The sequence below is a fragment of the Macaca nemestrina genome, chromosome 6, assembly GCF_043159975.1.
Source record: "Macaca nemestrina isolate mMacNem1 chromosome 6, mMacNem.hap1, whole genome shotgun sequence".
Classification (NCBI taxonomy): domain Eukaryota; kingdom Metazoa; phylum Chordata; class Mammalia; order Primates; family Cercopithecidae; genus Macaca; species Macaca nemestrina.
Genome location: NC_092130.1, coordinates 71,178,639 through 71,202,008, shown reverse-complemented (window position 1 = coordinate 71,202,008; position 23,370 = coordinate 71,178,639). Strand labels below are relative to the sequence as shown.

The 23,370-nt window shown below is 39.3% G+C and overlaps 1 pseudogene; it reads left to right on the top strand.

Moving 5' to 3' along the window:
- Positions 1 to 476: 476 nt before the first annotated feature.
- Positions 477 to 791, top strand: LOC105471096 (NADH dehydrogenase [ubiquinone] 1 alpha subcomplex subunit 3 pseudogene; annotated as a pseudogene).
- The last annotated feature ends 22,579 nt before the right edge of the window (positions 792 to 23,370 follow it).

Here is a 23,370-nt window from a genome sequence, read left to right as displayed (position 1 = left end):
ACCGAGGCACATCCTCAAACTGTTGAAAGCCAAAGATGAAGAGCAAACCTTGAAAGCAGCAAGAGAAAAATGAGAACTACATGTGGAGGAACAATGATCAGGTCAATGGCTGACTTCTTGCAGGAAACTAGAGAGGCCAGGAGGGAGTAGAAAAACACCTTTAAATAATATAATAAATTTAAAAATCATATGGTGAACCTATAATTCTATGTCCAGTGGATTTTAAAACACATGCTATCCATACAGTTGGAGTAAGGTCAATATGTCAACACAGACAATGTGAAGGTTTTCCAAGTTTCTGATGAGGTGAATCAAGGTGGACAACTGGAATCTATGGTCCCTGAATCTGCAGGAATTAAGAAGCAGCAGATAGTGACACTGCCTGTCATGGCTTATACCCTCCAATCCCTTGTGGTGTTGGCTCTGCTAGAGCCAGGCCTGCTGGTCACTGTGTTTTGAAAGCACCTCCGGCCACCAAGACCAAGATGGCTGCGAGACTCGGTGCCTTCCTCAAGAATGCCTGGGACAAGGAGCCAGTGCTGGTCGTGTCCTACGTCACTGGGGTCCTCGCTATAATTATGCCCCCATTCAGCCCCTACTTCAAGTACTCCGTCATGATCAACGAGGCCACGCCCTACAACTACCCAGTGCCCGTCTGCGATGATGGGAACATGCCGGACGTGCCCAGCCACCCCCAGGACCCTCAGGGCCCCAGCCCAGAGTGGCTGAAGAAACTGTGAGCACCTTCACTGACAGAGGCGGCCCCTCCCACGGCTCCCAATAAAAATGTGCAAACCGAAAAAAAAAAACACAGAAAGCACCTCCAACAGCAGCTGCCAATCCTACTGCCTCTGTGTGCTCAGACATGGAAGACCTGTGTCTCCTGGTGAACATATGACTTCTTTGGGGACTTGAAAATGATTGGCCTTGCTGTGCTGCTGACAGTTCTTTACCCAGTAGATTAAGTTTCAGAGATCATGAGGCAAATTAAGTTTCAGAGGTCATGAAGCAAACACCACGATTTTGATTTCAACTTTAAAAATGTCTTAAGCGTCATCTTTTAGTCTTCTAAATCATTTTCACTGAACAGTTCAATAGGACCTGCAGTGTCTTCATGGCATAACAGAGGTTTTAGCCTAAGGCTCAAACTGAGATTGAGACACATCTGGTATATTGCACGGAGACCCAGAAGGAATGGATGGCATGCTCATATGGGATGCTTTGAGAAGAGTTCAATAAGAACTATTTACAAATGTGTGGGCTGAGTATAGAAAACTCTCAAGGATGGTGTGGTTCCCCAGAGACTATAAGAGCAGAAGCTATTACCACCTTTTGGCACGAAGGAAAATGGGGAGGGAGCAGTTTGTGGAACCTGGAGATCAAGACCACAGCTGTGGGAGCTGGCATTCAGCATCTCTGTTAGAGGTTGGTCAGAGTTCTTGGAAAAACATCTCACTGAAAGGAAAGCAAAAGGAAACTCAAAAGGCTTGTTGATCTTAACATAAGCACATGACTGATTCCCTCAAGAGTCTCCCAGAAATAACTAGAGGAGTGAGAAGGAGGAGGGATCATGCCTGTGTGTGAAGGTGAAGCCACAGCCTGTGAAATGTAAGTTATTGTTAATATGACCTATGCTGAGACTGGGCAACCTAGGGAGCTGGGGTCCCATTCTGAAATCACCGAGCCATGAGCAGTGGAGGCTTACATAAGAGCATCTGCCAGAACCTCAGCCAGCCCAGAGTAGTTCATGTTTTTGTATTTTGAGTTTTAATTCCACAAGTAAAATATTTCTCTTTAAGAAATCAGAAAGAATCGTGTCTCATTTTATTTTTGAGTAGTGACTTTCCAAACAACCAGATACCTAGCAGCTCCTTTTCCTTCCTCCTCCAGGCTTCCACTATCACCTTTCCCTTAGCTTCCATCTTTCCCTGTGACATGAGGAATTGCTGAGGATTTAACTCACTACAAACCCAGCACTTCAACTTTCCTTGGTGGACAATTTGGCAGATTGAGCCCTTTTGGACTCATTTTTAGCCACTGATTTCTGATGCATCCTTTCTTCTTGTCATAACCGGGGAAATGTCAGGACCTTTGTTTTGAAAGACTAAATGGCACTATTTTTCAAGGTTGTTAATACCTTCAAGGTGGAATTGGGAACACTGAGTGCTTGCCTTAATTGTACCCACACCCCCAAGTTGGCATATAACCTGGAGGCTCTTTCTTGCAAAGAATACTTTTTGTGGAAATGATGCCAAGGAAGAATAAAAGTAGTTTATCAGAGGGAAGTGTTAATGCTAATGAAGAATTAGAATCACAGCAGCATCAAGCCAGGCTGGCACAGAGTAGGTGCTGGCTGAGTGTTACCTGAACAAATCTATCCTGCTGGAAAGTTGGGCTCTTATTACCATTGACATGAATTGTCCTGGACCAGGGCACCCAGGAGTCAGGACCATAGACATAGGCTGTTCTATTTGATGACATCTGGAACAATCTATGCATTCACAAGGTGTTTGGTGGAGTTTAGAAGTTTCTTTTTTGTCATTCTTCCACCTATGCCATGACCTCTTCCTTTTTTTCTATCTCTGTGTCACTCCAGTTCACTTCTCTTCCCAATTTTGGCTTGTTTAGCCTTCATTCCTCAAACATGGCCAAAAATCCCATAGACTTTAAGAGCATGAAGATGCATTAGCAACTTTGTATTCCAATGCCCTCATTTTACAGATGAAGAAATTGAAGATTAATCATGTTACATGATTGGCTCAAGGTTATATAACTGGAATATTTATAATTATATGAGTATAACTATAATTATTATATAAATAAGTGGAAATTAATTATTTACCATGTGCCAGACACTGCTAAAGTAATTTACAAATATCACTTAATCCTTTCAGTGACTGAAAAGGTAGGTATATGTGATGGTTGTTTTGACGTGTCAACTTGGCCAGCCTAGTCTCCAATTATTCAACCAAGTTGCTATTCTTGGAGGACTGGCATCAGGAAGATGGCAGAATAGGACTCTCTCACGCTTATCCCCCACAATTTGAACAACTACCCATGCACAAACATACCTTCACAAGAACTAAGGAATCAGGAGATTACAGCACCTGGAGGTAACACAGAAATAAGAGAAGATGCATTGAAGAGTGCAGGAAGAACAGTTTCACATTACTCTCACCACCAACCCCAGGCAGCACAACATGTAGACAGAAATCTCCTGTGTACGGGAAGAAGAATGAGGTGAGTACTGAACTTTGCCATTGACTCCAACACCAGGCCCCCCCAATAAAAACCAACAGTGGTAGGTCCCCATAGCCCCAGGTTTCAGACTGGTACCCATGGACTGAGCTTCCAGGTTCACCCCAGTTGCCATGGTGGATCCCATAGTTTCAGGCCTGCCCTGTGAATTTCATCTCCAGGCCTTTCCCACCTTCAGGCTGACCCCGGCAGCCACAGGTTCCAAACCAACCTCAGCACTGGGTCAACCTCAGCAGCCCTGAACTTCAAGCCTACCCTAGTTCCAGGCCAACCCCCACAAACTCAGGCTCCAGGCCACCCCCAAAGCCACAGGCTGACCCCCAGAGCCCAGACTCTTGGCCAGTATCCATGGACTGAGCCTCCAGGATTACCCTGGTGCCAGATCTGATCCTGCAGTACCAGGCCTGCCTGGTAGATGCAGTCTCTGGGCCTGTCCCACTGCCAGGCTTGATCCCAGTGACCCTAGGCCCCAGCACCAGTCCCAGCAGTTCCAGACTTTAGGCCTTCCACAATGCCAAGCCAGCCCCCCATGGACTTAGACTGTAGGGCCACCTCAGGGCCAAGCTGGCCCCAGTGACCCCAGACTTTGGACTGCCACCAGAACCAGGCTGGCCCACCCCAACACCAAGACAGCCCCTGAAGTCCTAGTCATCAGACCACCACCTGCAGACTCAGCCTACAGGTTGGCTTCCTATGGATACAGGTTCCAGGCTTACCTAGAACCAGGCCAGCCCCTACAGCCCCAGGCTCCAGCCCAGCTCATTTCCAGACTATCCTTGAGCCAAGTTAGCCACTAGAGCCCCCATACTAAGTCTGTGCTTCTGGCCTTAGGCATCAGACTGGTACCCATGGACACAGACTCTAGGCCTGCCCAGTGCAAGGCCAGTCCCTGGAACTTCAAACTCTAGCAGCCCAGGGTCCAGGTCTCCTTCAGCAGACTGAGTTTAGGTCCACCCCAGTAGAGCATAGTCCCAGGCCACCCACCACAGACTAAGGCTCCAGGCCCATTCCTACAGAGCCAGCACCCATACCCACCCCCTTAGACTCAGGCCTGCCCCAATGCCAGGACAACCCCCATGGGTTCAGACTCCAGGCCCAACCCAGTGAGCCCAGGTGTGAGGTCCGTCCCAGTACCTGGCTGGCTCCTACAGACTTAGGTTCAAGGCCCACCCCAGCACCAGGTCAGATATTATGGACCCGGGATCCAGGTCAGCCCCCACAGACATAGGATACAGGTGCATATTTGTTGACCCAGCCTCAAGGCCTACTTCTATGGACCCAGTTAGCAGATATACCCCCATGGTTCTAGGCTTCAGGCCCACCCACCTGCTGACCCAAGACCAGGACAGCTGACCTAAGGACTCCAACAACAAACCAGCCTATGAACCATGGCACACAGCCTACCTAGAATCTCTGAATGGGCTAAGTGGTAAAGAGCTTTCTTAAAGCCATTCTGTAAAGACTGCAGTAAGTTCTTATTTCTTCAATTGTGTGGACATCAATTTAGGCAACAAGAAACATGAAAAACCAAGAAAATATACCACCACCAAAAGAACACAACAATCTCCTAATGGCTGACCCAAAGGAACTGGAAATTTATAAGTTGCCTGGCAGATAATTCAAAATAATTTTAAGAAAGTTAGCACACCTGAAAATATACAGAAACAATTCAATGAAATAAAATAGACCAAAATTACCCATTTAGCAGTAAGATTATATTTTACAAAAATACTCTAGAACTGAAAAATATAGTGAATGAAATTTAAAATGCAATAGAACATCAACCACAGAGTTCATCAATGTAAGAAAGAATCTGAACTCAAAGACAGACTATTTGAAAACATACTGCCAGAGAAGAAAGAAAATGAAAAGGAATGAAGAAAGTTTATGGTATTTTTTATGGAACACCATCAAAAAAGCTAATATTCAAATTGTAGGTGTTCAAAAAGGAGAAGAAAGAGGAAAGAGGTTGAAAGATTAAAAAAAAAAAAAGCAGAAAATATAAATATCCAGGTACAGGGAGGCCAAAGATCTCTAAGAAGATTCAATCAAAACAAGATTACACTAAGACATATTATAAAATACAAACAAAAATGCAATAAAGTTGTCCTTCAGAAATGAAAGAGAGATAAGGGTTTTCCCAGATGAACAAGGTGAAGGAATTTATCATCACATGTCTTACAAGACATGCTAAAAGGAATTCAAGCTGAAAGGACACTAGTAACATGAAAACATGTTAAAGTATTAAACTGACTGGTAAAAGTACATAGTAAAATTCGTGGTACTCTAATACTGTAATGATAATATGTAAATCAATAATATCTTTATTATGAAGATGAAAAGAAAACTATTAAAAATAATAGATATAATAATTTGGTAAGGGATACACAATATAAGATGTAAATTGTGACAGCAAAATGTGGAGGGAGAGGAAGTAAAAGTGCAGAGTTATTTATGCAATCAAAGTTAAGTTGTTATCAGCTTAAAATAGCCTGTTATAACTATAAGATGTTTTCTGTAAGCCTTATTGTAACTAGAAAGCAACAATCTATAGTGGATACAAAAAAGGTAAAAAGTAAGGAATCAAAGCATACTGCTTGAGAAAAATCACCTGAACACAAAAGAAGACAGCAAGAGAGGTAGTAAAAAAAGAATCTATAAAACAACCAGGAAACAATAAAATGTCAGTAGTAAGTTCTTACCTATCAATTACCTTCAGTGTAAATGGATTACATTCTCTAACTGAAACAGTGGATGAATGGATTAAAAAACAAGATCCAACTATATGCTGCCTATAGGTATATGTGTGTCACATTTAGTGTATATATACATGTATTTCACCCTTAAGGATATACATATGCTAAAAGTCAAGGGATGGAAAAAGATATTCCATGCGAATAGAAACCAAGAGATCAAGGGTAGACATAGTTACATCAGATTAAATAGACTAAGTAAAAAGCTACAAAGCAATACAAAGAAGGTCATTCTATGGTGATTAGGAGTCAATTCAGAGGATATAACAATTTTAAATATATATGCATCTAACATTAGAGTACATATATATAAAACAAATATTAATAGATATTAAGGAAACAAACTATAATCCAACTGTAGGGGACTTTAGTACTCCACTTTCATGGACAGGTCATCCAAATGAAATCAATAAAAAAATCAAACTTTACAAAAAATGGAACTAACAGACATGTACAAGAACATTCCATCCAACACATTCTTCTCAGGTGCAAATGATACATTCTCCAGGATAGATCATGTTAGGCCACAAAACAAGTCTTAAAGAAAATTGAAATATCAAGTATTTTTCCAATCACAACGGTATAAAACTAGAAATCAATATCATGAAAAATTTTGGAAAACTCACAAATACATGGAAATTAAACTGCAACCAAACAATGGGCCAATGAAGAAATTAAAACAAAAATTAAACTACCTTGAGACAAACAAGAATGAGAACACAATATACCAAAACTTATAGGATGCAACAATAGAAATTCCAAGAGGAAAGTTTATAGCAATAAACATCTACCTCAAAAAAGATTTTATTTAAACAATCTAAAGTTGCACCTCAAGAAATTAGACAAAGAACAAGCTAAGCCCAAAGTTAATATAAGGAAATGAAGATCAGAGAAGAAATAAATAGAGCCCAGAGAAACAGTAGAAAAGACCAATGAAACTAAGTTGGTTTTATGAAAACAAAATTAGCAAACTAGAAATGAAAGGAGAAATTACAATACTACAGAAATAGAAATAAGGGAATACTAACACACATCAATAAATTAAATAATCTAATTTACACTCCAACCAACAGTGTAAAAGCGTTCATATTTCTGCACATCCTCTCCAGCATCTGTTGTTTCCTGACATTTTAATGATTGCCATTGTAACTGGTGTGAGATGGTATCTCATTGTGGTTTTGATTTGCATTTCTCTAATGACCAGTGATGAGCTGTTTTTCATATGATTTTGGCCACATAAATATCTTCTTTTGAGAAGTGTCTATCTTTCACCCACCTTTTGATGGGGTTATTTGTTTTTATTCTTGTAAATTTGTTTAAGTTCCTTTAGATTCTGGATATCAGCCGTTTGTCAGATGGATAGATTGCAAGTTTTCTTCCATTCTGTAGGTTGCCTGTTCACTCTGATGATAGCTTCTTTTGCTGTAAAGAAGATCTTTAATTAGATCCCATTTGCCAATTTTGGCTTCTGTTGCCATTGCTTTTGGTGTTTTAGTCATGAAGTCTTTGCCCATGCCTATGCCCTGAATGGTATTGCCTACGTTTTCTTCTAAGGTTTTTATGCCTTTAGGTCTTATATTTAAGTCTTTAATCCATCTTGAGTTAATTTTTGTATAAGGTGTAAGGAAAGGGCCCAGTTTCAGTTTTCTGCATATGGATAGCCAGTTTTCCCAACACCATTTATTAAATAGGGAATCCTTTCCCCACTGCTTGTTTTTGTCAGGTTTGTCAAAGATCAGCTGGTTGTAGATGTGTGGCGTTATTTCTGAGGCCTCTGTTCTGTTTCATTGATCTATATATCTGTTTTGGTACCAGTACCATGCTGTTTTGGTTACTGTAGCTTTGTAGTATAGTTTGAAGTCAGGTAGCATGATGCCTCCAGCTTTGTTATTTTTGCTTAGGATTGTCTTGGCTATACAGGCTCTTTTTTGGTTCCACGTGAAATTTAAAGTAGTTTTTTTTTCTAATTCTGTGAAGCAAGTCAGTGGTAGCTTGATTGGGATTGAATCTATAAATTACCTTGGGCAGTATAGCCATTTTCACAATATTGATTCTTCTTATCCATGAGCATGGAATGTTTTTCCATCCATTTGTGTCCTTCTTATTTCCTTGAGTAGTGGTTTGCAGTTCTCCTTGAAGAGGTCCTTCACACCCCTTGTAAGTTGTATTCCTAGGTATTTTATTCTCTTTGTAGCAGTTGTGAATGGGAGTTCACTCATGACTTGGCTGTTTGTCTATTATTGGTGTGTAGGAATGCTTGATTTTTGCGCATTGATTTTGTATACTGAGACTTTGCTGAAGTTGCTTGCCAGCTTAAGATTTTAGACTGAGATGATGGGATTTTCTAAATATAAAATCATGTCATCTTCAAACAAAGACAAATCAACTTCCTCTTTTCCTATTTGAATACACTTTATTTCTTTCTCCTGCCTGATTGCCCTTCCAACACTATGTTGAATAGGAGTGGTGAGAGACAGCATCCTTGTCTTGTGCCTGTTTTCAAAGGGAATGCTTCCAGTTTTTGCCCATTCAGTATGATATTGGCTTTGGGTTTGTCACAAATAGCTGTTATTTTGAGATATGTTCTATCAATACCTAGTTTATTGAGAGTTTTTAGCATGAAGGAAGACAGTGTGGTGATTCCTCAAGGATCTAGATCCAGAAATACCATTTGACCCAGCAATCCCATTACTGGGTATATACACAAAGGATTATAAATCATTCTACTATAAAGACACATGCACATATATGTTTATTGCAGCACTGTTCACAATAGCAAAGACTTGGAACCAACCCAAATGCCCATCAATGATAGACTGCATAAAGAAAATGTGGCACATATACACGATGGAATACTGTGCAGCCATAAAAAAGAATGAGTTCATGTCCTTTGTAGAGACATAGATGAAGCTGGAAATCATTCTCAGCAAACTAACACGGGAACAGAAAACCAAACACCGCATGTTCTCACTCGTAAGTGGGACTTGAACAATGAGAACACGTGGACACAGGGAGAGAAACATCACATACTGGGGCCTATCAGGGTGTAGGGGGGTAGGGGAGGATAACATTAGGAGAAATACCTAATGTAGATGATGGGTTGATGGATGCAGCAAACCACTATGGCATGTGTATACCTATGTAACAAACCTGCATGGTCTGCACATGTATCCCAGAACTTAAAGTATAATAAAAAAATTAATTAAATAATCTGGAAGAAACATATAAATTCCTAGACACATAAAGCCTTACAGGACTGAATCATAAAGAAATGGAACATGTGAACAGATCAATAATAAGGACACTGAATCAGTAATGAAAAGTCTCCCATCAAAGAAAAGCGCAGAATCTGATGGCTTCACTTTTCATTTCCAAACATTTGAAGAACTAAAACAAATCCTCCTCAAACTCTTCCAAAGAATCCAAAGAATCAAAGGAGAGGAAATACTTCTGTATTTTATGAGGGCAGCATTATGTGGGTACCATAACCAGACAAGAACATTAGAAAAAAACTTAAAAAACAAGTTAGACTGTATCTGTTTATAGATGACATCATCTTACATATAGAAAACCCTAACTCCACAAAAAACTTTTAGAATAAATTTAGTAGTTTCAGGATACAAAATCAACATATAAAAATCAGTAGCTTTTTTATACAGTAACAACTATTCAAAAATTAAATCAAGAACCTAATCCAATTTATAACAGCTAAAAAAAAAAAAACACTTAGGAATAAATTTAGTCAAGAAAGTAAAAGACCTATACGTTGAAAACTATAAAATGTTGATGAAAGAAATTGAAAAAGAAATAGATGTGTGTTCATGGATTGGAAGATTATTAAAATGTCCATACTACCTAAAGTGAAATACAGGTTCAACACCATCTCTATCAGAATTCCAATGACATTTCTCACAGAAATAGAAAAAAAATACCCTAAAATTTGTATGGAACCACAAAAGATCCTGAGTAGCCAAGGCAATCTTGAGCAAAAAGAACAAAGCTGGAGCCATCACTCTCTAACTTCAAAATATTCTGTAGACATACAGCAATCAAAACAGCATGATACTGGCATAAAAATAGGTACATACACCAACAGAACAGAATAGAGAACGCAGAAATAAACCCACACATTTATAGTCAATTTTTTAAAACAAAGTTGCCAAGAACACGTAACGGGGAAAGGACAGTCTCTTAAATAAATAGTGTTGGGAAAACTAGATGTCCATGTGCAGAATAAAATTAGACTTCATCTCATAGCATATAAAAAAATCTGCAAATGAACTAAAGACTTAAACATAAGGCCTAGAAACTATAGAAAACTATGAGAAAACAGAGGAAAAGCTCTATGAGATTGAGCTGGGCATTGAGTCTTTTGGATACAACCCCCAAATCATAGGCAATTAAAGCAAAAGTAGACAAACGGGATTATGCCAAACTAAAAAGCTCCCGTACAGCAAAGGAAATAAAAGTGAAGAGACGACCTAAAGAATGGAAGAAAATATTCACAAACTATACATCCGATAAGGAGTAAATATCCAAAAAATATAAGGAACTAATAAAAAATACCCTCAATTATAAGAGAATAACCCTATTAAAAATGTACAAAGGACCTAAATAGAAGTTTCTCAAAGACAGACATACAAGTGACCGGTTATGTGAGAAATCACTCAGCGTCACTAATCATCAGAAAATGCATTTTAAAACCACAAAGATTACTTCACACCTGTTAGAGTCGCTATTATCAAGAAAACAAAAGTACTGGTGACACTGTGAAGAAAAGGGAACCCATGTACACTGTTGGTGGGAATGTAAATTAGCACAGCCTTCATGGAAAACAGTATGGAGGTTTCTCCAAAAATTTAAACTAGAACTACCCTGTGAAGTAGCAATCCCACTGCTGGGTATATATCTAAAGGGAATAAAATCTGTATGTCAAAGAAATATCTGCACTCCCATTTATTGCAGCGTGATTCACAATAGCCAAGATATAGAATCAGCCTAAGTGCCCATCAGTGGATGACAGGATAAAGAAAATGTGGTATATATACAAGATAGAATACTATTCTGCCTTTAAAAAGAAAAAAAAAAAAAAAACCTTTAGTTTGCAACAATATGAATGAAACTAGAAGACAAACTAAAATAAACCAGGCACAGAAAGGCAAATATCACATGATCTCACATGCGGTATTCTAAATCTCACATGTGGATTCTAAAAACATTGAACTCATTTATGTAGAAGAATAAAGTGGTGGTCACCAGAGGCTGGGGACTGGGAGAGTTAGGGAGGTGTTGGTCAAAAGATACAAATTTCAGTTTGGAAAGAAAAGTAAGTTAAAGAGATCTATGGTACAGCATGGTGACTATAGTTAATAGCAATGCATTCTTTAAAAATCAGTGAGAGTAGATTTTAAGTGTTCTCACCACAAAAACAATAAATAATATGAGGTAATACATATGTCAGTTAGCTCAGCTGAGCCATACCACAATGTGTCATATTTCAGAACATGTTGTTCCTATTTTTATTTGTAAATTTTAAAAGGAAAAAAACAGTCATCTGTTGCCTTGAAAGTATTTTTTAAAGATGTAATTAAAGTTCATAGTTAGTTGACCTTAAGTAATGGAAATATCCTAGATTATCTGGATAGACCTTAAGGGAAGGGCTCAGGCTTCAGAGAGAGACATGGGGGTTAAGGGCAGAATTCCAACCATGGACAGGACAGCAACTTCACTTTTTGTGACTGGATTTTGCACTATTTTGGCCAGCCACACAGCATAAGCCAGTTCCGATTAATACATGTTTTTAAAACTATGTTTGCTACTGGTTCTGCTTTTCTAGCTGGACCCAATGGATACAGTACTATTGTTATTATGCTCATTCTACAGATGGGAAAACTGAGGATGTGGAGAAATTAGTTAATATGTCCAAGATCACATAGTTAAATTGTAGTCAGGATTCAAAGCTAAGCAGCCTGATTCCAAATCCAGGGTCTTATCCACCACTGCCTCTCCAGGCTACAAAGTGACATAAATCATTATCTTGCTCCTAGCTTGGCTATTTTTTTCATTAAAAAGTGCTTAATTAGTTATACATTAGCAACAGCAAGCCTGGAAGGCATGACGAACTGAGCTTAGCAGCTGGGCAAGATGAGTAGAATAGCTCTAGGAGGGGAGAGAGAAACCATTATCCCCTCTGCTTTCTACTAGGAGCTGACCCAAGTTTGGCACTGGGGGATGCCTCCATTTTAAATCACCTTCATAGTTTTCATTACATGGTACTGGGCTTACAATTTATAAAGACTATGCTGAAATTTAGAATAACTGCAAGATTTGTCACATAAGTGTGACCAGGAAATTTATGGGATACTCAGCTTCTTCTCTAGGGAAGAACTCTACCAAATACAAAATGGAACGTGGAAACAAAAACAGACTATTACAAAAACAAAAACAAAAAAAGATGCGATGATACAATTGTATGAGACAAGCCTGTTGTATATAGACTTTAGCACCCTCAATGCCCTAGAAGTTGGAAGCTTTGTTCGGAGAACATAGAACTGTTTAATCTTCTTTGAGGATTCTTTTCAGTTTTAGGTGCTTGGAGCTGTAAGCTCAGAGATACCTGTTTCTTTGAAGTTACTCATGGAGTGAGTGACTATTGATTGTCAATATGGGAAGAACAAAATGCAAGCAAATCATTTCTTTTTTCCTCGACTTCTAGAAATAAAAACTCCACAAAACACGTAACATAAAATTTACCATCTTAATCATTTTAAAGTGTGTGCTTCAGCAGCATTAAGTATATTCACATTATTGTTAAAATAGATCTCCAGAATTTTTTAATCTTACAAGTAAACTCTCTACCCATTACAAAACTAGTCCCCAGCAACCACCATTCTACTTCACATGTCTCTATGAATTCAACTAATTTATATGCCTCTTATAAATGGAATCATACAGTATTTGCCTTTTTGTGACTGGCTTATTTCACTTAGCATATGTCCTCAAGATTTATCCATGTTGTAGCATGTATCCAAACTTCATTCCTTTTTAAGGCTGAATAATATTCCATTGCGTGTGTACACTACATTTTGTTTATCTGTTCATCTGTCAATAGACATGGGATTATTTCCACCTCTTGGCTATTATAATGCCACAGTAACATGGAGGATATGTATATTTCTTCTAGGCCCTTTTTTCAGTTCTTCTGGATATATTCCCAGAAGAGGGATTGCTGGATCACACGGTAGTTCTATTTTTTATTTTTTGAGAGACCACTACACTCTTTTCCATAGTAGCTGCACCATTTTACGTTCCTAACAGTTCAGAAGGGTTCCAGTTTCTCTACATCCTCTTCTTTCCTTGCCATTTAAAGCAAGCCTCTGTTTTAATATGAGAAGTTACGCATCTTTTCCTTTCCACTGTAGCATGAACACTTCTGCTCCTGTGACAAAGTGCCTCTTTCACTAATGGAAGTTTCACTGAACCACTTGCTGAGAAGGATGTGCTTTCTCTAATCCATAAAGGGAGATAATTGTCAAATGTGTAAAACGCAGAGAATCAGGCAGAGCTGCTGCTAGACTGGTAATCTTGGGTCTTAAATGTGCACCATTTAAAATTTCTTAGCTTCCTTCCTGAAAGACAAAGTAAAAGAAAGCAAAACCAACCTCAAGTTCCAGAGAAAGCAAAATAAGTTTCCACTAATCTGAGGGGTGAAAGAAAGTAATTGCATAGGGTTATATTTGGAAAAGCCTCTTTGCATTTCAATAGTGTACCACCTACAAATACAACCAGCAAATGGAATTCAGGTTGAATGGATAAGGTGCAGCATCTAACTGAAGGATTGCAATACCAGAAAAACACGTATTTATTAGGAGATTACAGTTACACTGCCTGTTTCTGGGAGATGGCACAAAGGTGCGAATGAGAAATGCAATGTTGGAGCCATATGTGCATTTACACCCAATCGTTCTGTCAGAATTCCACTAAGCTCCCCCAAATTGCCTTATTTGAGAAAATTGTGTCACTATTTACGTGGGTTCTTTTCTCTTGACATTTCCCTGTTGGTGCTCACTGTCACAGAATGTTATGTTTTCTGCCCTTGATTCAAGTCCAGGTCAGAGGCAGGTTAGAAACGAGTGACATATCCATGCAAAACAGACATTTCTAGCTGAGTTTCCCAGGTGATAACAACCTGAGAATCATTGTGATCCTCTACTCTTGACCAGAGACCCCTTCTCTCTATTCATTTTAAGTTTTCCAGGTTTTCCTGTGACATAAACAACCATGAGTATAGAAATCACTACAAAGAAATCAAAGCAAGCTAATCCTCACTGCATCCACAGCCAGCCTAGGATCACCTTGGAAGAGCCTAACCTTACGCCATCTGGTCCAAGAGATGAGCACATTGTCGTAAGCACACAGGCTCTGGGAGTGAAGGGACTGGCAACTGTGTGGCAGGACCGCCTCCCCAGCCAGCTCAGCCTGACCATCAGAGCTTCGTGAATGCACCTCAGCCTCAGGAGTATTGTGAGCACTTGCCACTGTTGAAGTCTCTGGTAAGGTGGGGAAATGGCTGGAAATATGAGAGCAGAATATTGAGCGTCCCAGTCAGTTTTCCCATATCTTTTCCTGTGCTATTTGCCACCCATAAATCTTTTTTTGTGAAGTATTTGTTCAAATCTTTTGTGCCTTTATTATCGAAGGAAACAAGGAGGTAACCCACAGAATGGGAGAAAATATTTGCAAACGGTTCATCTCACAAGGGATTAATAACCAGAATATATAAGGAGCTCAAACAATGCTATAGGAAAAAGTCTAAATATCCAATTTAAAAATGGGCAAAAATTCTGAATAGACATTTACTTAAAAGAAGACATAAATGACAAACAGTTGTATAAAAAGGTGTACAACATCACTAAACATCAGAGAAATGCAAATCAAAACTACAATGAGATATCATCTCACTTCAGTTAAAATGGCTTTCATCCAAAAGACAGGCAATAACAAATGCTGGTGAAGATGTGGAGGAAAAGGAACCCTCCCTACCCTGTTGGTGGGAATGTAAAGTAGTACAATTACCGTGGGGAACAGTTTGAATGTTCTTCAAAAAACTAAAAACACATTGCTACCATATGATCCAGCGGTCCCACTGCTGGGTATATACCCAAAAGAAGAGAAATTGGTATATCAAAACACTATCTGCACCCCTATGTTTGTTGCAGCACTGATCACAATAGCCAAGATTTGGAAGCAACCTAAGTATCCATCAACAGATGAATAACATGGGATTCATTTACTAAAACAATTTTAAAGATGGCAGATTAGAGGTAGTGTTAACATGTGTTTCCCATTTGGAAAGATAAAATAGTGAGCAGAGATTCACACTCTGAACTTTTTTCCAAGAAGCAATGCAGGAACTTAAGAAAAAGAAATGAAACCAGAATCTTTGAAAGAAGCAACAAGCTGCAGCCTACTCCATGAGCCAAGTGAAAAACTGTAAGTTCCCACAGTGTGCGAGGGGGAGAGATTGCCTCCAGGTTATACATCCCCACCAGGGAATCTGGAAATCCGGTCCATGGGGGAAGCCTTAACCCTAGACAGTGCTGGAATTCATATAGGGAACAGTGGGGAATACAAAAGTAGGAGCAATGAGAATGGTCTTCAGCACTTTCCCAGTCTCCAGCATGGACCAAGGGAAGCCATTCCTGATTCTGCATCACAGGGGACCTCACAGAAGTCTGCCAACTAACTCAGGCAGCAGTTGCAGGTTGAAAGAAGCTCCCAACTGAAATTCACAATATAATCTTAAGTGGGGACGAAATCCCTTGGCCAGAACTGGCAAGTGAGTGAGAAGTAGTGTGCTGTAACCATGGGCAGAGGAGCTGGGCACTCCAGCTTTGTAGGCAGCTGAGGAGGGGCATGGTCTGAAAGCCACAGTTGCTGTCTCTAAGGGGAAGGCTTACGGCCTTGTCCATTTCAGTTCTGAGCATAGATGGCCAGGAAATTTAGCTAGCTACTGCTAGCAAACACTGTGGGTGAGAGACCTGCCTCGTCAAGCGTGTGGGAGCTGGGTGAGGCTTGCTGCCACCTGCTATACCCAACTCCCTGCATGAACTCTTCTGTGCAGCAGAAGTAGCTACACTTCTTCCTGGAACATTACCCCAGTGGCCAGAGAACCTCCTGTCCCCTCAACCCCCACAGAGGCCTCTGCTTGCTCTGCATGTGGAGAGCCAGCAGACCTGCCTGACCCAGTCTCCACCTGGCTTTGCCCCTTTACTCACCCTGGTAGCTTAACACACAGAACAGAAACTTTTGGGAGCCCTGTAGCCCCACCCATCACCTAAGAAACCAGGATACCTCCCCTGGGTAACAAAAAGCAAGCACAAATCCCACCACTTCTACCACAGCTGGTGCTCTTTTGAAACACCACCTCCTCGCTGCAGGGAAGTGACAAGAGTCCATTACAGCCTCTACAGGTAGAGAAACACTGAACCCAGGAAGGGGAAAACTTGTGCATGGCCCTAGCTATCACCATTGCCTGCACTACCCTGGCTAACTAGGAGGTCTAAGTCTGTCCATGTAACCAGTTTATTACCAATACAGCCAACATTTGAGAAAGCCAACACACTAAGGCTATTTACAACCAAGGAATCTCATCAAGTCTACATCACTCCCCTACTGCCCCTATCAGAGCAGGTGCTGGTACCCACTGCTGGGAGACTTAAGGACTGGTCGCATCACGGGATCCTTTTCAGATATTCCCCAGCACCAGCCTGGAGTGTGGCAGCCCTACTGGGTGACTAGACCCACAGGAACAGCAGCATTCACAGTGTCTGGCCTTCAGGGACTCCTACTCCTGGAGGAAGAGAGAGGGAAACATATCAAGGGAATACACTTTGAGACAAAAGAATCTGGATGGCAGGTTTTGAGTCCCAGATCTTTCTGCTGGTGAAAAGTTTCTTTCAGCAGAGGCACAGGTTCAGTGCTGGGCTCAGCAGGGAAAGTCTGCAGCTCTCTGCTAACGGCAGCCCTGCTGCTCATGAAGCATCTTAGAGGAGACTTCTTTTCCACCTCAACTACCACAGCAGAAACAACTGGGGCTTCTCTCATGGGAGCTCAGCATGGGCACACCTACAGACAATCCTTTTGGAACACACTTCAGGGTGACTGCAGCTCCACAGATGGAGTGCCCTCCAGGTTCAGGCTTGACTAAGAGGTACAGTCACAGTTTCTCTCTACTTGGAATATCAATATTTCTCCCTACGAAGAGAGGTGCCTGTCTGATCTGAATAACTGGAACACGGGGTCAGGAGCGTGTCTGAGGGATAGATTGCTTTTCTGCTGGTCTGACAGGGGCACTTAGGTGGCTCCCACCCTTCTCCCTGAAAAATCCCAGTGTGTTTCACTGAGAGCTCCTCCAGCCACTGGTGACCTCGACCCACCACTGGTTATTGCATTTGCCAACCTGTTTCAGCCACAACTAACTGGTTTCTACCCAGGGACACCTCCTCTTAGGGGAGGTGAACTCTTCAAGCCTGAACTACTCAGTCCAGTAAATTAAATACTGGAGAAAAAAATAAAAAGTTCACACCATGGGGGAACAAGGTAAGCTTCAAGAGACCTCTGTCATTCCGATCCCATAGAAGACAGTGAGCCTGCTCACACAGTGAGAACATTGCTATTACAACAATTACCTGAGAAAGCCATCATACAGAGACTCTCTATAACCAAGGACTCTCTATAACTCATACAATACAGAGTTTTCACCCTTCATCCCTGAAAGCACCAAGAGCTGAATTCAGCTACAAAAAAAACTATAAACATTAAAGCCATATCCTTAAGGGAGGGGAAAGGAATATTTTTTTAAAAATCAAAAACAAATTCAAGAATCATTAGGAGAAATAGTTTACCCAAATAAAGAACCAGAAAAATAATTCTGGTAATACGAAAAAACAATATTGTATAACATCCCCAAGAGATCACAATAACTCTCTAGCAATGAATCCAAACCAAGATGAAATCCTTGAAATACTAGATAAATTCAAAAGGTTTATTATAAAGCTACTCAAGGATATACCAGAGAAAAGTGAAAACTAACATAAAGAAATTTAAAAACAATTCAGGATCTGAATGAAAAATTTTCTAAACAGATAGATATTTTAAAGAAAATCCAATCAGAACTACTGGAAATGAAAAGCACATTTAGGGAATTACAAAATGCGGTGGAAAGTTAGCAATAGACTGGAACAAGTATTCAGAAAGAATTTCAGAGCCCAAAGACAGGGCTTTCCAATTTACCCAAGCAGACAAAAATAAAGAATCAAAAGAAATAAAATATCTAAGAAATATGGGATTATGCAAAGTGACCAAACCTAAGAATAATTGGTGTTCCTGAGAGAGAAGTCTGAAGGCTTGAAAAACTTATTTGAGGGAATAATTGAGAAAAACTTTCCTGGCCTTGCTAGAGATTTAGATATCCAAATATAAGCTCCTCTCTGGCTTCATTAGGGCTCTCCAGAGGGACGGAGCTAATAGGATGTATGTATATATGAAAGGGAGTTTATTAAGGAGAATTGACTTACATGATCGCAAGGTCAAGTCCCATGATAGGCCATCTACAAGTTGAGGAGCAAGGAAGCCAGTAGTGTATCAGTCTGAGTCCCAAAACCTCAGAAGTAGGGAAGCCAGCAGTGCAGCCTACACCTGTCCAAAAGCTGAGGAACTTGGAGTCTGATATTTGAGGGCAGGAAGCATCCAGCACAAGAGAAAGATGAAGGCCAGAAGACTCAGCAAGTCTGCTCTTCCGTCTTCTCCTGCCTACTTTATTCTAGTCATGCTCGCAGCTGATTAGATGGTGCCCACCCCGACTGACGGTGGGTTTGCCTCTGCCAGTCCACTGACTTAAATGTTAATCCTCTATGGCAACACCCTCACAGACACACCCAGGAACAATACTTCGCATCCTTCAATCCAATCAAGTTGGCACTCAATATTAACCATCACACTGGCCTTGGCAGAGATTTAGATATCCAAATACGAGACACTCAAAGAATTCCTGGGAGATTCATTACAAAAAAGACTTCACTAAGGCATATAGTCAACAAGCCATTTAAGTCAACATGAAGGAAAGAATTCTGAGAGCAGTAAGATAAAAGCACCAGGTAACCTAAAATGGAAAACTTATCAGACTAACAGCAGACTTCTCACTAGAAACCTTACAAGCCAGAAGGGATTGGGGTCCTATCATTAGCCCCCTAAAACGAATAATTGTCAGCCAATAATTTTTTAATCAAGCAAATCTAAGTTTCATAAATGAAGGAGAAATAAAGTCATTTTCAGACAAACAAATGCTGAGGGAATTTGTCACTACCAGGCCAGCCCGAAAAGAAATGCTAAAAGGAGTTCCAAACCCTTAAACAGAAGGTCAAGATGCACTAGAATAAAATCTCATGAAAGCATAAACCTCACAGGGCCTATAAAACAACACAATGAAGAAAACAAAGTATCTAGCTAACAACTTACATGATGACTATGAGAGTACCTCACATCAATATTAACACTGAATGTAAATGGCCCAAATTCTCCACTTACAAGACACACATTGGCAGAATTTAAACAATAAATCACAAACTAAATATCTGTGGGTTTCCAGAGACTTACCTAACATGTAAGAATTCATATAAACTCAAAGTAAAGGGGTAGAAAAGCATATTTCATGCAAATGGAAACCGAAAGCAAAAGAGAGTAGTTATTTTTTATCAGATAAAACAGATTTCAACAGCAGTTAAAAAAAAGACAAAGAAGATAATTATAATAAAATCAATCCAACAAGAAGATATCACAATCCTAAATTTATATGCACCTAACACTGGATCTCCTAGATTCATAAAACATTTACTACTAGAAATGAGATAGACAGCAGCACAATAGTGGAGGACTTTAACACTCCCCTGATATCACTAGATGATCAGAGACAGAAAGTCAAAGAAACAATGGAATTAAACTACACTCTAGAACAAATGAACCTAACAATTATTACAGAATGTTCTACTCAAGAATTTGAGAATATACAGTCTTCTCACCAGCACATCTATCTCCAAGATAGACCATAGGACAGGCCACAAAACAAGTCTCAATAAATTTAAAAAATAATCATATCAAGTGTCTTCTCAGACCACAGTGGAATAAAATGAAATCAACTACAAGAGACATCATCAAAACGATACAAATATATGGAAATTAAAATCCTGTATGATTTTGGGGTTAACAATGATATCAAAGTGGAAATTAAAAAACTCCTTGAAATGAATGATACTAGTGACACAAGTTATAAGAAACCCCTGAGATACAGCAAAAAGCAGTGCTAAAAGGAAAGTTAATACCACTAAATGCCTACATCAAAAACTCTGAAAGATCACAAGTTGAAAACCTAATGTCACACACCTCAAGGAACTAGGGCAACAAGACCTAAACCCAAAGCTAGTGGAAGAAAAGAAAGATCAGAGTAGAACTAAGTGAAACTAAAACAAAAAAATACAAAAGATCAATGAAACAAAAAGATGGTTCTTTGAGAAGATAAAATTAATAGATCATTAGCCAGATTAACCAAGAAAAGATGGGAGAAGATTCAAATAAACTCAATGAGAAATAAAACTGGAGAAATTACAACTGACACCACGGAAGTACAAAAGATAATTTGAGACTGATATGAACACCTCTAGGCACATAAACTTGAAAATCTAGAAAAAAATGGATAAACTCCTGGAAACATACAACCCTCCTAGATTAAACCAGGAAGAAATAGAAACCCTGAACAGACAAATAACAAGCAGTGAGACTGAATTAGTTAATTTTTTTAAAATGCCAACAAAAAAAGCCAAGAGCCATATGGATTCACAGCTGAATTCTACCAGACCATTTGAAGAATTAGTGCCAATCCTACTGAAACTATATCAAAAGATTGCAAAAGAGGGTATCCTCCCTAACTCATTGTATGAAGCCAGTATCATCCTGATACTGAAACCAGGAAAGGACATCCCAAAAAAGAAAATTACAAATATCCCTGATGAGCATGGATGCAAAAATACTCAACAAAATAACTGAATCCAACAGCACATCAAGAACACAATACACCATGATCAATCAAGTGGGTTTCATCCCAAGAATGCAGAGATGGTTTAACATGCAAGTCAATAATAATTGTGATACATCACAAACAGGATTAAAAACAAAAACTGTAAAATCATTTCAATGTATGCAGAAAAAGGATTTGATAAAATCCAGCATCCATTTTTTATAAAAACACTCAACAACTAGACATAGAAGGGACTTACCTCAAAATAAGAAAAGTCATATGACAAACCCACAGCTAACATCACACTGAATGGGAAAGAGTTGAAACCATTCCCCAAAAGGTGGAACAAGACAAAGATGCCTACTTTCACGACTTTTATTCAATATAGTACTAAAAGTCCTAGCCAGATCAATAAGGCAAGAGAAAGAAAGAAAGGGCATCCAAATTGGAAAAGAGGAAGTCAAACTATTGCTGGTCACCAGTGATGTGATTCTATACCTAGAAAACCCTAAAGACTCCTCTCAAAAGACTCCTAGATTTGACAAATGAATTCAGGTTATGAAGTCAATGTATACAAATTAGTAGCACTGCTATACACCGACAACCAAGCTGAGAATCAAATTAAGAATGCAATCCCAGCTGGGCGTGGTGGCTTATGCCTGTAATCCCAGCACTTTGGGAGGCCGAGGCAGGTGGATCACAAGGTCAAGAGTTCAAGACCAGCATGACCAACATGGTGAAACCCCGTCTCTACTAAAAAATACAAATATTAGCTGGGTGTGGTGGTGTGCACCTGTAATCCCAGGTACTCAGGAGCCGGAGGCAGGAGAATCGCTTGAACCCAGGAGGCAGAGGTTGCAGTGAGCTAATATCACGCCATTGCACTCCTGCCTAGGTGACAGAGGCTCTGTCTCAAAAAATGATAATAAAATGCATAAAAAATAAATAACTGCAATCCCTTTAATAGCTATAAGAAATTACAAATACCTAGAGATATATTTAACCAAGGAGGTGAAAGATCTATACAAGAATAATTACAAAACATCACTGAAAGAAATCCTAGATGACACAAACAAATTGAAATACATCCCATGCTCAAGAATTGGAAAAAAAAAATCAATATAATTAAAGTGACCATACTGCCCAAAGCAATCTACAGACTTAATACAATTCCTGTTAAAATACCAACATTTTTCACAGAATTAGAAAAACAATTCTAACATTCATATGAAACCTAAAAACACAAACAGCCAAAGCAATTATAAACATAAAGAACAAATCTGGAGGCAACACATCACTGGACTTCAAATTATACTACAAGGCTATAGTTACCAAAACAGCATGGTACTGGTATAAAAGTAGACACATAGACTAATGCAACAGAATAGAGAACCTAAAAATAAAGCCAAATATCTACAGCCTTCTGACTTTTGACAAAGCATAACAAAAACATAAATTGAGGAACGGACACCCTATTTGATAAATACTGGGAAAACTGGCTAGCCATATTTAGAAAAATAAATTTGCATCCCCATCTTTCATATTATTGAAAAAATCCACTCAAGTTGGACCCAAGACTTAAATCTAAGACCTGAAGCCATATAAATTTTAGAAGATAATCTAGGAAAAACTCTTTTGCACATTGGCCTAGGCAAAGAATTCATGACTAAGACCCCAAAAGCAAATACAGAAAAACAAAAAAATGGGACCCAATTAAACTAAAAAGCTTCGTACAGCAGAAGAAATAATCAGAGTAAACAGAAACCCACAGATTGGGAAAAAAATATTTACAAATTACACATCTGACAAAGGACTAATATTCAGAATCTATAAGGAACTCAAACCAGCAAGAAAATAATCCCATCAAAAAGTGGGCAAATGACAAGCAGACATTTCTCAAAAGAAGATATCCAAATGACCAAACATATGAAAAGGTGCTCAATGTCACTAATCATCAGGGAAATGCAAATTAAAACCACAATGAGATACCATCTTACTCCTACAAGAATGGCTATTACTAAAAGTCTAAAAAAAACAATAGATGTTAGCATGGAAGTAGTGAAAACAGAATGCTTATACACTGCTGGTAGGAATGTAAATTAGTACAACCTCTTATGCAAGACAGTATGGAGATTTCTTAAAGAACTAAAAGATCTGCCATTCAATCAAGCAATCCCACTACTGGCTATCTACCCAAAGGAAAATAAGTCAGTATATCAAAAAACAAAACAAAACAAAATAAACACCTGCACACGTTTATTGCAGCACAATTCAAAATTGCAAAGATAT